Below are 15,141 nucleotides of genomic sequence, written 5' to 3'. Positions count from 1 at the left end.
AAATATCCAAATACAAATAAATTCAATATATCAGATAACAAAGTGAGATACTATACCAATATGAGATAACCAAGGGACAGCAAAGGAGATGAGAGACAACACAGTACATTAAGGACAACAATCATTCATTATATGGCTTTTGTTTCACTATCCTGGAGGTCCTTTCAATTAGCTTCACATTATATGTCCTTATGTATCAAGATTTTGCTCTATTGCAAATCTCTGCTAGTAGAGCCCAAGGTTTCTACTGATTATGATGAATGAGGGAAACCATTGAGCCTAAGTTCCTTTGAGTCTGGCTTACTTCACTTAATATGATTTTTTCTAAGTCTTTCCATTTCCTAACAAATGGGGCGATGTCATTATTTCTGACAGCGGCATAGAATTCCATTGTGTACAAATACCACAATTTGTTGATCCACTCATCAACTGAGGGACATCTAGGTTGGTTCCATATCTTTGCTATGGTGAATAGTGCTGCAATGAACATTGTTGTGCTAGTGGGTTTAGTATGTCCTTGTTTCTGGATGGTTGGGTAAATGCCAAGTAGTGGAATTGCTGGGTCATAGGGGAGTTCTATGTTTAGCCTTTTGAGGCACTGCCACACTGCTTTCCATAGTGGTTGAACGAGTTTGCACTCCCACCAACAGTGTAGTAGTGATCCCTCCTGGCCACATCCCCTCCAGCATCTGTTGTCATTCGTTTTCCTGATCCTGGCCATTCTAGCTGGAGTGAGGTGGAATCTTAGAGTTGTTTTGATTTGCATTTTTTTTATGACCAGAGATGTTGAGCATTTCTTCATGTGTCTATAGGCCATTTTTGTTTCTTCTTCAGAGAAGACTCTCTTTAAGTCTTTGGCCCAGTTTTTTAATGGGATGGTTGTTACTTTGGTGGTTAGTTTTGGAGTGATTCAATTTTTTGAGTTGTTGATATATTTTAGATATGAGGCCTTTGTCCGTTGTTTGGTTGGTAAAGATCTTCTCCCACTCTGTAGGCTTCCTGATTAGTTTACTAGCTATGTCCTTTGCCATACAAAAGCTCTGCAGTTTAATGCAGTCCCACTTATCCAGCCTTTCTCTGATTTGTTGTGATTCTTGGTCCTTATTAAGAAAGTTTCGACCTGTGCCAAGGAGGCCTAGTGTATCTCCTATTCCTTCCTGTAGAGTTTTCAGTGTGTCAGCTTTTACCTCCAGGTCTTTGATCCATTTGGAGTTAATTCTAGTGCAAGGTGACAAAGAAGGACCCAGCTTTAGTTTTCTGCAGGTGCTTAACCAGTTCTGCCAGCAAAACTTGTTGAAGAGGCTGTCTTTCTTCCATTCTATTTTTTTGGCTCCCTTGTCAAAGATTAGGTGGCCATAGGTCTGTGGTTTAATATCTGGGTCCTCAGTTCTATTCCATTGGTCTTCAGGCCTGTTCCTGTGCCAGTACCAAGCTGTTTTGAGAATTATAGCTCTGTACTAGAGTCTAAAGTTTGGAATTGAAATTCCTCCAGCGCTGTTCTTTCTGCTAAGAAGTGTTTTTGCTATATGGGGTCTTTTATTATTCCATATGAAATTTTGGATTGCCTCTTCTATTTCTTTAAAGAATGACATTGGGATGTTGAATTTGTAGATAGCTCTTGGCAAGATTGTCATTTTCACAATGTTGATTCTTCCAATCCAGGAGCATGGGAGGTTTTTCCATTTCCTTAGTTCTGCTTTAATTTCATTTTTTAGGGTTTTAAAGTTTTCGTCACAAAGGTCCTTTACATTCTTATTTAAGCTAATTCCTAGGTACTTTATTTTCTTTGAGGCTATTGTGAAAGGAGTTTCTTTCCTGATTATTGCCTGGTTCCTCTCACTGTTGGCATAAAGGAAGGCAGTTTATTTTTGAGGGTTGATTTTATAGCCTGCTACTCTTCCAAAGCTTTGAATCAGGTCAAGGAGCTTGGGAGTAGAGTCTAGAGGATTCTTTAAATACAGAATCATGTCATCTGCAAAGAGGGATAGTTTTATTTCCTCTTTCCCTACTTGGATCCCCTTTATGCTTGCTTCTTGCCTTATTGCACTGGCTAGGAATTCTAGTACTATGTTAAAGAGGAGTGGAGAGAGTGGGCATCCTTGTCTCGTTCCTGATTTTAGAGGGAATGGCTTTAGATTTTCACCATTAAGTGTAATGCTAGCAATAGGTTTCTCATACACAGCCTTTATTACATTGAGGAATGTTCCATGGATTCCTAGTTTCTCCAGAGCTTTTAACATAAAGGGGTGTTGGATCTTGTCAAATGCCTTTTCCGCGTCTATTGAGACAATCATGTGATTTTTGTCCTTGCTCCTGTTGATGTGTTGAATTATATTAATTGATTTGCATATGTTGAACCAGCTTTGCCTTCCTGTGATGAATCCAGTTTGATCATAGTGTATAATTTTTTTGATGAGTTGTTGTAGACGGTTGGCCAGTATTTTGTTGAGAAGTTTTGCATCGATGTTCATCAAAGATATAGGTCTATAGTTCTCTCTTTGATGAATCTCTGTCTGGTTTGGGGATGAGGGTTATACTGGCTTCATGGAATGAGTTTGGTAAGGAACCTTCCTTTTTAATTTCGTTGAAGAGCTTGAGGAGGATTGGTGTGAGCTCTGCTTTGCCAGTCCAAGGCTTGAGCTCAGGGTTTGAGCACCATCCTTGGACTTTCTCAAGGCTAGAGCTCTACCACTTCAGCCTCAGCACCACTTCTGGCTTTTTTCTATGTATGTGGTAACGAGGAATCGAATCCGCGTCTTTATGCATGCTAGGCAAGCACTTTAACCCCTAGGCCAAACTCCCAGCCCCGTTTCTGCTTCTTTTTGAACATACTTTTTAGTTAACAAGAAACTGATTTTAACACAGCAGCTGCTTCTTGACTTTCTCTGTTCTTTGTCTTTCTCCCTTTTCGTTGACCACTCTTACCACCTTCATATTTATGTTGTCTTTAAGATTCTTTGTAAATGTCAAGACTTTAAAATCATGACTCATAATCTCCTTCATATATACCTATTGTACATCACATGGTTAAGAGATGGTTAATGGACAGAATGCAGACTGATTACCTGCATTCTACAATTGCTGTTCTTATCAGTAGTTGATAATGTCAATGACTCAGTTCCAGGTTCTTCAAATTCATTATCCAAAAGCTACCATGATGCCAAGAAGTATAGCAGATAAAAACCTATTGATTATTTCAGCTCTTTGTTGTTTTAATGTTATTTTTCAATTCTAGGATTCTTATTATAGGGTATTTATTTGCTTATATACATTTCTCCCATCAGACAATGATAGATATCAAACTTTATCCATCATCACCTTAGTGCTATACAAAGAAGTCCTGATACAAAGAAGGCTAAGAATAAATTTGGTTGTTTAATTCAAAATTGAGCTTTCTATTAGAAGATGGTTTATATTCTCTGGGATCATACATATTTCAGGAACAGCTTCTACCCATTTATCTTTACATTAGCTTCACTTAATTAAGTCTTTAGAATTACTCAATCAAGGTAAAGAACTAAGTGCAAATGAGGATGAGAAATTGTTTCATTGCATGATTTATGGATTATAAAAATCTCTAAACAAAAATATGAACCAAGGAATCTTTTTTTTAGTGGTTTGTATGCAGAAATAGAGACTTCTCAATTCATGGTTATCAGAAGTTAAGATCAGAATTTAAGGTTAAAGGTCCTTATTTTCTAATTCCTACTTATCTTTATCTAAATGCTATTTTATTGAATATCTTCTAGGCCTCTGCTTTGTAACATTTCACACTGCTGCCTTCACTTACACAGTTTTAATAATGCTTACTCCTAATGAGGTTCATTAATACTGAATTAGAATGGAATTGGCATAATCAGAAAAAAGAGGAACAGGAGAAGGAAATGTGCAGAATATTGAAGATAGAATTAATAAGTATATTTAAAGTAGAGGCATTAATATTCCCGAGGGCCTTTTAATTAACAAATATATTATTATTTATAGTATGTGGATTTATTTCTTAAGTACTCTCCAAAGTGCTGTAGATAAAATGAATTTGCTAAGGATGGCTGTTTGATATAATGAATTGATTTTCCAAATAAGTAATTAATGTGGTTAAAAAGAATATATCCAATAACTTCCTATGCTATTTTTTAAACTAAGTTGAAGCATTAGGCAAATCTTTGCTGAGGGAATTAGCTGGAATATATATATGGTAAAGTAGCTGATATGTTCACTTCTGGGCTATTAGACTGAAAAATACTGAAGCAGGTTTCCTAAAACACCAGGAGGTTTATTATTAAAACAGAGACCTCTTGGTGATTGTCCTTGCCTGATTCATAAGTGTCCTCTTATTCTGTTTATTCTTGTTTGTTACGTGAGCCCTTACTCCTTCAAGCAGTTTAGCAATACTGTAAATTACAGGGTTTTTTTTGTTGTTGTTGTTGCATGTGAAGAATACAGTATGGGATTGGGTCTTTTGACATACTCTTAATGTTTTCATTTTAAAAGATTATCCCACCAAAGCATGTAAGTGCAGGCCTGTAATCACAGTACTCAGGATACAGAAAAATTTTGTGGTAAAAACAGGTGTGGGATACAGAGTGAGTTCAAGGCTATCCTGAGCTCTAAAAGAGAGGTTGTCCCAAGCACAAAAATGTGGAACTAGGATAAAGAAAAAGATCATCCCAAAGTTATAACTGTATTATCAGAAAGAATGATGAATAATTGTTGGGGTCCCTCAGAAAGGACATTTCTCAGGAGGAAGACCAAGAGTGTAAGGGGAAAGCAAGATGAGGAAGGGGGAAAATTATTGATTACAGCATTATAATCGATAAATGAGTGAGGATAATCTAAATGCATATCCATTTGGATTGGTTAACATTTAAGACATCCATACAATGAAAGATGAAATAACTAGGAAAACTGAGTCATTCCCATGTTGCTATAAAACATTAATAATTTCAAATAAGTGTGTTACTGTTTATCTCAAATATATGTATTCTCTACTGATATACTTGATGATAGGGAAGATCTCATGTTCAATGACCTTTTATAAATTGTTTTTATGTTAATAATCCATAATTTTTAGTCTATTTCTAAACAACCCCATGACCATCAAAATAGAAATCTGTATTTAGTGATACACAAACAACAAAATGGTTAATTATGTTGTAGAACTAAGAATTTTCACATGCATGATTTCATTTCATCTGTTTTAACATAATTTAATGGTATTTCAGTACATACAATCCCACTTTTTCATTGTTACTATAAAGGTGATGTACAGAGGGGTTACAGTTAGATAAGTCAGAGGTAATGAGCACATTTCTTTTTGAACAGTATCATCTCTTCCCTTGTTTTCTTGCAGGTTTCCCCTCCTACTTTCCCACAAGTTGTACAATTCATTTTAACATAGTGTCTAGTATCACTGGTGAATTGTTCTCCCTTTCCTAACCATTTTCTGTGTTCCCCTTCCCATTCCCCAGACATATAAACTTACAGATAATAGCCAGGGGCAGTGGCTCATGCCTGTAATCCTAGCTACTCAGGAGGCTAAGATCTGAGGATCAAGGTTCAAAGCCAGCCTAGGCACAAAAGGACCTGAGACTCTTATCTCCAACTAACCTCTAGTAAACAGGTACTGGGGCTGTGCCTCTAGGGTAGGGTGGTAGCCTTGAACTGAAGAGCTCAGGGACAGAGCCCAGGCCCAGTTCAAGCCCCATTACCCACAAAACAAATAAACAAACTTACAGACAGGACAAAAGATACTCTATCAATGTCTATAGTTCTGTATTATTTATCAAGTATGAATACAATTTTTTGTCTTTTACCATCCAGTGTGTTTACTTGAAGGTTTATAGGAACATTTTAATCATAAAAATGTGAGGGAAAACCATGCAGCTTAGGTTTCTTTGGGTCTGGCTTGCTTCACTTAATATGAGTTTTAGTAAAATAAATATGTTTGGAGATTTATACATTAAAATACTACCTTATTTAGCTACCTCACCTTCCTTGCAGCTTCTGACATCCTCTTTTACATTCATCCCTTTGTACTTACACTGTATTTCTTGAATGGATTTTCCCTTATCCTCTAACAATGACAGGCACAACTACTATTCACTTTTATTTTGTTTCGATTCTTTTTGGCATTACCAGTGTTTGCACTCATTGTTGCTATGTTGACATTTGATTGTTGACTATTACTTTCAGCCATGTTTATCACTGATTATTTTTAGGACTGAATCTCTATGCCTGTCACATAATACACTCAAACTGAGATCTTCCTACTTTTGGCATCCTGAGATTGCTAGGGTCAGTGATAGATGACACTATGTTCAACTTCCTTCCTATGTAGTCTCATGGGATAGTTTTGTACCTACTTTTGTCTAGGACCATGATCCCAGATCAAATTTGGGGACAGCTACACTTCACTGTCCCAAGATGTTGCTTTACAAACATTACCTAAATGTAGAAATTTCCTAGTGCAATTCGAGTAGTGAAGATACATTGAGAGGGTAGATCAAATGGGAGTTAACCTCATGACCGTGGGTTGTACTTGCATGCTAGCGTTCTCTGTAGTCTAATAAATGTTTCTTGTTGATATAGTTATTGTTATGTCAAATTATAGTTTTCAATCATGAGTGATTCTTAGGAAGTGCCCAGGAAGGATTTTTTTTCTTAGACTAATCACACAATATGAATATTTCTTTTCAAGATAAAAACATAAATGTTTTTGAAAAGTAAAAATATAAATAGCTGGTCTGAGCAATTATTACTTATTACCATTAATTACTAATAGGTAGGTCTTAAGAGGATAACTATTATTGACTGAACATTTTGCAAGTACATGCTTATTGAATAAACTATATGACATGATGTTTGTCATAGATAATTGTGGATAATTTATCAACCATAATTTAGTTAAGTTGTTGCTTTGCAAAAATTTCACTTATTTCAAGTCTTCTGAAAATCAGTTACCAAGATATGTTTATTAGAGATTAAACTGAGGAAAGCAAAGGAACTTTCCAATGATGAAACAGTTCTGCTATCTGTGAAGGAGAAGGAAGAGAGGAATCATAGGTACAATTATTTTGAGATTATAACCCAATTCTGAGGATATTCCTGCAAGATTAGTAAGAATCCCTCAATCCAAGCTGTGTCAAAGATTATCACATCTCAAAGGAATAGGCCTGCATTAATGTCTATGCCAAACTCAGCTATAAAGTAGTTTCAGCTGGGAGACATCCCCCTAGCCTGGAAAAGTAGACCTAGTAGGGCAGCTCTGGATGGTCAAATGAAGTAATTTCCAACATCTTTAAAACAATTAGTCAGAATCAGGAATAGCTCACTTCTGTTTCAAAGCAAATCAGATTTCAAGGCCAACTCAGATCCAAGGGGAGGGTAAATAGCCTGTCTTCACCTATGGATGGAGAACAAAGGATTTGTCCTCAAGATGATAAATTTTTGTTTGACAGCTCTACAATAACAAAGTTAAAGAAGTAAGTGCTTGGCAGGTTACAATCTAAAAATATTTCACAAGACATAAAACTGAAATGAAAAATGATTGTGACTTAGACAAGATCCTTCAAGATCATTTTCTAGCAGAGCTGAAATTCAAAGCCAGTTTTCTCAGTTCTGATCTCTGCTTCCATTCCTGCTTCTTCAGTCTTCACAGTCCTTATTCTGAGTAAATTAGACATCTACAAGTATAAGCACTTAGAATAGTGGTCTTGCCTGGGAGGATTCTGATCAAGGACTTTCACTTTCATACCTGCACTACTAAAGTGTTGACATAGAGGATAGGTGAAGAAGTAGAGACAAAAGTCAGAGACTGCCTATTTGCATTAACCCAGAGAGGATGGTAATACATAGTCAATTCAGAGGCCATATATATATATATATACACATATATGTATATAGACATATTTATACATACATATACACATACATATACACATATATACATATATATACATACATATATAGAGATTTATCTATATACTTATATAGATATATCTATACATATATATCTAGGCTATCTATCTATATATCTATCTATAGATATATATAAATGTAGATGACATAGGTCTTATATATGTATATATATATATTTCATCTATCTATCTATCTCTCTGTCTATCTATAGGACCTCTGAATTGAATTTACACTTATTTTTTTCATAAAACACAAAGTTTATATTTAAAATTTGTACAACTTTCCAGTGTTATTTTTGATTTTCTTATGGCATACCCTGTCACAAAATTCAACTTTTAAAAGGTCAAACCTATTAAAAAGCAAGTGCTTGAGATGTTTTCTTTGTTCCTTCTTTATACATTCTGCCTTAAATTTTGAATTAATTAGAAATGAGCTTCAACTTCAAAGGCCTTCTAGAAGTTGAAGCCAAACTACCCTGAAACTATAGCAAGTTGACTGGCCAACCTGATCTATTAGGCCATTTCTTTACTTATTTGAGGTCCTTAATATCTAATTTAAAAATAGTACCCCATTACTACCATAAAGAAGGCATTAATACCCTGATATTTATTGTGTTTACAAATAAAAGGTAAGGAAATATTAATACATTCAATGATTTTTCTGAAGGTTTTCATATTGTTCTCTGTCAGAGAAATCTTGTTCTTTTATTTCAGATATTTGTTAGTAGTAAAGGCAGCAATTGATCCGGCCAGAGTTCAATGAGGCCCCAAAAGACCAAATGATCAAATGAAACTGAAATGGAGTTGCTCATGCTAATTACTACATAATCAAACTGAAACTAGATCGCTTAACAGTCTGTTTTTATTGAGAGGTCAGTCATAGCAACCAGTAAAAAAAGGGCTCTGTCAAATGAGTCAGATAATAAGGATGCCCCATCTGGTTTAACTCTTCAAGAAAAGTAACCTGAAGTAACTGGATGTTAACCAGACTTCTCTGTTGTGTTACTCTTGTTCCTTGTTTCCACTTTTAATGTTATTCTTCTACCATGCTCAAGTAAACATGCTTAGAAGAAAATGCTATGCATTCCTAGGAATTATAAATAATAGACAATTAGTCCTTAAAAAAGTTTTTCTTTTGAAAAATGTTTAAATAGTTTTGTATTTTGCCATTATCTAAGCTTTCTGGGCTTCACATCCTTTAATTTTAAAATAAAATGATCAAAGCTTTGAAGAAAATTAATAATAGATTTTGGGTTTTAGCTCAGTTCAATATATTTCTTTCAATATTATAATGTAATATAATATTATATCTGATGTAATATATAATATAATGTATTATTATACTGTGCTATACCATAATATACTATATTATACTATAGTATATATACTATTATGTAATATTAATAGTACTTGTAATATATATTATATAATATAATACTATATTATATATTTTATTATATATCATATCATATTATTATATTATATATTGTTATATGACGATATTATATAATACATAGTTATATATTATATGATATTATATAATACATTATATAATTATATACATAATATAATTATACAATTATATATTGCAAAATATATTATGTAATATAATATATAATATATTATTATATTATTTGTTATAATATATTATATTATATACTATTACTATAATAGTATATATAATATTATATAAACATATAGCTGGCTAATATAGCTATTATCATTTAGTTCAAAGAACGATGGCCCTATGGAATTCAAAACCTGGATCAGTCTCTTTTCTTACACAAGTGCCACATACTACCTGGGAGCACATAGTATTATGATATTGGTTAAAGAAACAATTAATTTTAGGAATGTTAAGGTTTGAATTGAAGAAAAGACTGTGAGATTTTTGTTGTTGTTTTGCCTTGCTTTATTTGTTTGGGCTATTCCTAGGTTTTGAACTCAATGACTGGACACTGTTCTTAAAGCTTTATTTTATTTTCTTTTATCTTGGTTTAATATTATCACACTTTTTGGGTCATAGCTCCACTTATGTCAATAAAAATAATAGTTATTATTATTATTATTATTATTATTGTGGTCAATGACTGATAAGAATCTCAGGGAGATTCTTTCTTGAAGTGGCTTACAAAGGATATATGTGTAAGCTTCATGAATAACTATGATTACAGACATGAACCACTGACACCCAGAAAAGGCCTTCTTATGAAGAAACTTGATCTAGAATCTATGGGAGTTGCCAAATAAAGATAAGATGAATGCAAATAGAAGGATATTCCAGCCAGGAACTAATTATATACCAAAACTCATATAGATGAGTATATTTAGATATGACTGGTGGAGTAATGTAAAATGCAATGTGTATAGAGTAATCATGGGAACTCAATTGCAAAGAGAGCAGTGATAGAGAGTAAGATAAAGCTGGAGGTTAAACCTTTTCAAGAACGATGGTAAAATGATGAAGAATTTAGAACCATTGTTTGTTTTATCTGTTAGCCAAATTTGTATACAAAGACTTTCGGAAATAGTGCCATATTTTCAGCTGCTATTTCCCCAGGTCTTATTAATATAGGCAAGTATCTACTCACTTCTTCTCTGTTCAGTAGAATCGGTCTCTCTATGATTTTAATAATAAAAGCAGAAATTAAAATGCACAATTGAAGTTTCTTAGAAATTCTGAAATTACCCATCATATTCAGTTGTAACTTGTAACCAACTGAAGCTTCCCTCTCCTCTCCTCTTCATGGGTATAAAATCACAAAACTGGATCCTTATATGTTGCCCTGCACCAGAATTAATCCAAATGGATCAAAGACCTTGAAGTAAAAGCAGATAACCTCAAAACTTTACAGAAAGGAATAGGAGATACACTAGGACTCATTGGCACAGGTGAAAATTTTCTTAATAAAGACCCAGAAACACAACAAATTAAAGTTTGGACAAATTGGACTGCATTAAGCTACAGAGCTTCTGTTTGGCAAAGGACAAGACATTGCTAGAAAGTTAAATAGAAAGCCCACAGAGTGGGAGAAGATCTCCCCTAGACATACAACAAAGGCCTCAAATCTAAAATATATCTACAGGTCAAAAAATTGAATCTCTCCAAAACAAATCCTCAAAGAAACAACCATCCCAGTAAAAGGTGGGCTGAAGACTTAGAGATGTCTCTGAAGAGGAAATAAGAATGGCTTATATACACATGAAGAAATGCTCAATATCTCTGGCCATAAAATTCAAACAACTTTGAGGTACTACCTTACTCCATTAAAATGGCCATTATCAAGAAATTCAATAACAACAGATGCTGGAGGGGAAGTGGCCAGAAGGGAAAGCTGCCACAGTGTTGGAGGGAGTGTAAATTCATTCAACCACTCTGAAAAGCAGTATGGTAATTCCTCAAAAGACTAAACATACAGCTCCCCTATGACCCAGCAATCCCACTCCTTGACATTTACCCAAATGTCCAAAAACAAGGCCACACTAAACCTAGTAGCACAACAATGTTCATTGCAACATTATTTACTGTAGCTAAGATATGTAATGAACCCAGAGGCCCCTCAGAAGATGAATGGATCAATTAGATATGGTACTTATACAAACTGGAATACTATGCAGCCATCATAAAGAATGGCATTTCCCCATTCCTAAGGAAATGGAAATACTTGAAAAATATCATATTAAGTGACTTAAGCCAGATCCAATGCGGCATAGGCTCCACCAATCCCACATTTGTAATAATTACTACACATTGAGGATTCTCCTAACAGAGGATTATAGTACCTAAAAACCTATGTACATATGGTCATATATATACAGGATGAGACTAAGCAAAATGTGCTCTAGGTTATGGAAACAAGAGGTTTGTCTTTGTGATCATTGTTCTTAATGTACTGTGTGAAGTTATTTCTTTTCTTGTTTTTTCCCCACTTTCGGTTAATCTCATGTGGTTAATGTATCTGACTTTGTTTCCTAGTATACTGTATATAGACATATTTGTTTATTTGAAATAGGGAAGGGAAGGAGGAAAACAAGATGACCTGGAGGGGGAGGGGCAAGGAAAAAGGTGGGAAAAACATGACAATGGGGTATCAAGGTTCAAGAAGTAATGCACCCCTTACCTAATGAATGTCACTGTAACCCCTCTATCTGTTATTCCAACAATAAAGTGCAATAAAAATATTTAATGTTTACTATCACCATCACCATGAAAGACAGCTTGTATTTGTATGGATGAGGCTATTTTAGTAATGTACATAGAAATTGACATTCTATAGGTTAAAGGTAGAGCTGCATGAACTGATTTGCAACTGCTAGCTTTCCATTGCCCATGCTAATATAGTAGATAATACCTAAAACTAATTACTTCCATTACTTTATTAAATAAAACCAACCACTGTTTCTTATTTTACTGTTGCTCCACAACCTGCACACTTCACTATGTCTATCATTCATTTCTAGTTTTCAGTCTTAAAAATCAAACTATCATTGAGTATTTTTAAGAAGTCTGATATGTGTTTCTATGAACATAATCAGCTCTGCAGTTTAAGCTCACCAGTACTTCTCTTTAGAAGCCTCTATTTTTAGAAGTTTGTCACTTAGCTATAAAAATACTGTTGTGGTTTAGAACGTGTTGTACATGAACACAGTTGAGACAAGATGGTCACACAAGTTTCTCTGCTTTATGCTTCTCATTAAAACATCTATTTTGGAAAAATTTTTACTTTCAAAAAAGCTGAGCTAAAAAAAGATAAAAACTGAGATAAAATGGGAGGTTGTCATTTTTATACTTACTCTCTGCAGCTATAAAAATGGTTCCAGTGAATTAAGGAATACTGTTTTGGGTAACTACACTGCTATATGGAGAAAAATATACTTAGCAGCATGTAAAAAAATTGACATTTCAAAATGTTAAACCCTGATCAGTAATAGGTCTCTGATTTAGTATGATATATAGGTAATGGATTTCCTCAGAATGTCAATTTTGTACCATCGCAATATCATCTGCTTCTTTCAAATTCTATTTCAGTAATCTATAGTGTAATTAATACTAAACTATCAATTTGCTTTCATATTTACATTTATAAATCTTTAATTTATTGAACAGTTATAAAATACTATTTACTCTGAGATATATTTTGTCATTCAGAAGCAAAATAACATTATTAAAATATGATGTTATGTAAAATGAAATAATCTTCAGCCACATATCAGTGGTATTTGCCATTTATAATAACATGAAGGGCTTTAGGAGTCACTAGATTAAATGAAAGAAGTCCAGAATTGACAAACAAAACACCACATGGTAAACTCATATAATATCAAAGAAAAGTTGATTTTATAAAAGCTGAGAGTAGAATGTGGTAACCCGAGGGTACTGGGTGTTGAAGTGCCAGAAGTATCACTGAGTGCTCAGTTACAGTTACAGAGATATAAAAAGTTCTGTTGGGAGGTTATACAGCAAGGTGACTACAGGTAAATAATGAACTATACCCTTCATAATTTTGAAAGAAATTATAGTGAAGATTTTTTATTATAAAAGTGATAAATATTTGAGGGGATGAATGTGTTTAAACTGACTGGGTACATTAATTGAAACATTATGTGGTACCTTATTACGTTGCAAACCTTTTAATATTTTACGTCACCTAAAGTTAACTGAAATAAAGAAAACAAAATTAGAATAAAAAGTGGTTCATCAAGAAATTACAAATATTGGGTCATTTTAATTTTCTTAACAGTAAGTGTTATTTATGAAGCTGAAACACTGAAAACTCTACAGGAAGGAATAGGAGATACACTAGGCCTCCTTGGTACAGGTAGAAACTTTCTTAATAAGGACCAAGAATCACAACAAATCAGAAAAAGGCTGGATAAGTGGGACTGCATTAAACTGCAGAGCTTTTGTATGGCAAAGGACATAGCTAGTAAACTAATCAGGAAGCCTACAGAGTGGGAGAAGATCTTCACCAACCAAACAACGGACAAAGGCCTCATATCTAAAATATATCAACAACTCAAAAAATTGAATCACTCCAAAACTAACCACCAAAGTAACAACCATCCCATTAAAAAATGGGCCAAAGACTTAAAGAGAGTCTTCTCTGAAGAAGAAACAAAAATGGCCTATAGACACATGAAGAAATGCTCAACATCTCTGGTCATAAAAGAAATGCAAATCAAAACAACTCTAAGATTCTACCTCACTCCAGCTAGAATGGCCAAGATCAGGAAAACGAATGACAACAGATGCTGGAGGGGATGTGGCCAGGAGGGATCACTACTACACTGTTGGTGGGAGTGCAAACTCGTTCAACTACTATGGAAAGCAGTGTGGCAGTGCCTCAAAAGGCTAAACATAGAACTCCCCTATGACCCAGCAATTCCACTACTTGGCATTTACCCAACCATCCAGAAACAAGGACATACTAAACCCACTAGCACAACAATGTTCATTGCAGCACTATTCACCATAGCAAAGACATGGAACCAACCTAGATATCCCTCAGTTGATGAGTGGATCAACAAGTTGTGGTATTTGTACACAATGGAATTCTATGCTGCTGTCAGAAAGAATGACATCGCCCCATTTGTTAGGAAATGGAAAGACTTAGAAAAAATCATATTAAGTGAAGTAAGCCAGACTCAAAGGAACTTAGGCTCAATGGTTTCCCTCATTCGTCATAATCAGTAGAAACCTTGGGCTCTACTAGCAGAGATTTGCAATAGAGCAAACTCTTGATACATAAGGACATATAATGTGAAGCCAATTGAAAGGACCTCCAGCATAGTGAAACAAAAGCCATATAATGAATGATTGTTGTCCTTAATGTACTATGTTGTCTCTCATCTCCTTTGCTGTCCCTTGGCTATCTCATATTGGTATAGTATCTCACTTTGTTATCTGATATATTGAACTTATTTGTATTTGGATATTTGAAATTTGATAGGGAAGGGGGGAAAAACCAAGACGAGTGGGGGGTGTGGGGGGGGGAGGGAAACAGGTACCAAGACATGTGAAAGGGTATCAATGTATGTGAATTAATGCACCTTCTATCTGGCAAATATCATGTAACCCTTTTACTAATTACAATAAAAAAAAGCTCAAAATTTAAATCATAGTCTAAGATTTTATCACCCTCATGGAGATAAGGAAATAAAGAGAATTATCTCTACTTGGCAGCGGGTACCACTAAAAGCTTCAAAAGTTGTGCTTGCTTTTCTC

The sequence above is a fragment of the Megascapheus bottae genome, chromosome 12, assembly GCF_031878675.1.
Source record: "Megascapheus bottae isolate mThoBot1 chromosome 12, mThoBot2.hap1, whole genome shotgun sequence".
In the NCBI taxonomy this organism is placed as follows: domain Eukaryota; kingdom Metazoa; phylum Chordata; class Mammalia; order Rodentia; family Geomyidae; genus Megascapheus; species Megascapheus bottae.
This window is presented reverse-complemented; position numbering follows the sequence as displayed.